General features: G+C 48.0%; 1 non-coding gene across 1 annotated transcript; it reads right to left on the bottom strand.

Moving 5' to 3' along the window:
• Positions 1–578: 578 nt before the first annotated feature.
• Positions 579–713, bottom strand: LOC117803195. The gene has a single exon (XR_004626889.1). It is a non-coding gene; the product is annotated as a small nucleolar RNA SNORA70 (small nucleolar RNA).
• Between the last annotated feature and the right edge of the window lie 241 nt (positions 714–954).

Here is a 954-nt window from a genome sequence, read left to right as displayed (position 1 = left end):
GGTTGAAAACCACAGCCACACAGCAAGCCAGCCAATGTTCTAGTCACACTGAACAATTTGCTCTTCATCACACTCCCTTTGCGTATTTTTTTCAGAGCTGGCATTCAACTGGAAGGCATCAATCTGATGGTACAAGTTATTAAAAAATTTTTTTTGATAGGAAGTAGGATTTATTGGTGGGCACGAATAAGAAGGGAGTAGTGCCAAGGTTCTCATGAGTGCAGAGCCTCCCATTTGTCCAGGGGTCCATGACTAGGGATATATTTGACCCCACAGCCATTGGGGATAAGCCACTTTTCAGCTACCTTGTCTCCAAATTCAGCCACATTAAACTTAGGAAAGGCCCACTTCTTGGAAATATGGATCTTCTGGGAGTCAGGGAACTTGAACTTGGCCCTGTGTAGAGTCTCGATCATGTTCTCCTTGTTTTGCAGGTGGATACAGATGGACATGATGACTTGGCCAACATGGACCCTGGCCACTGCACCCACCCTGAGGCTTTCCAAGGGCACCCCACATACCTGTCTGGAGCCAGGACTGGGGATAGCATGAGGTAAGACATCAATGTCCACTGGAAAGGCTATCTCCACAGTCCCTTAGGGCAACCCATTCAATCAACAAACTGCATACACTATCAAGGAGGCTACTGTTTGCAGCCACTGTGCACTGGGCCCCCACGGGGAAAGAGCACAAGTTATTAAGATAGAAAACGCTTTTGTTCCAGTTGGGAAATAGTCACATCTTTGATGGCCCAAATGCTCTTTATGACCTCAGACATTGCCTTAGTCTCCATAATTCAGTAAAGAGGAACAGTCAGAACCCTTGCAGACCCTGCTTGGACACCACAGCCAGCGTTGTTCTGGCTGGCTGGTGCTGGTACCATTGTTTACTCTACTGGGTCAGGGCTGGGACTGGCATTCATTCTGACGAGTCAGTACCAAGGGCGTGCCAGCA

This window comes from Ailuropoda melanoleuca, chromosome 7 (genome assembly GCF_002007445.2).
Source record: "Ailuropoda melanoleuca isolate Jingjing chromosome 7, ASM200744v2, whole genome shotgun sequence".
In the NCBI taxonomy this organism is placed as follows: Eukaryota; Metazoa; Chordata; class Mammalia; order Carnivora; family Ursidae; genus Ailuropoda; species Ailuropoda melanoleuca.
Note: the sequence above shows the minus strand (reverse complement) of the source record. Positions and strands in the feature narration are given on the sequence as shown.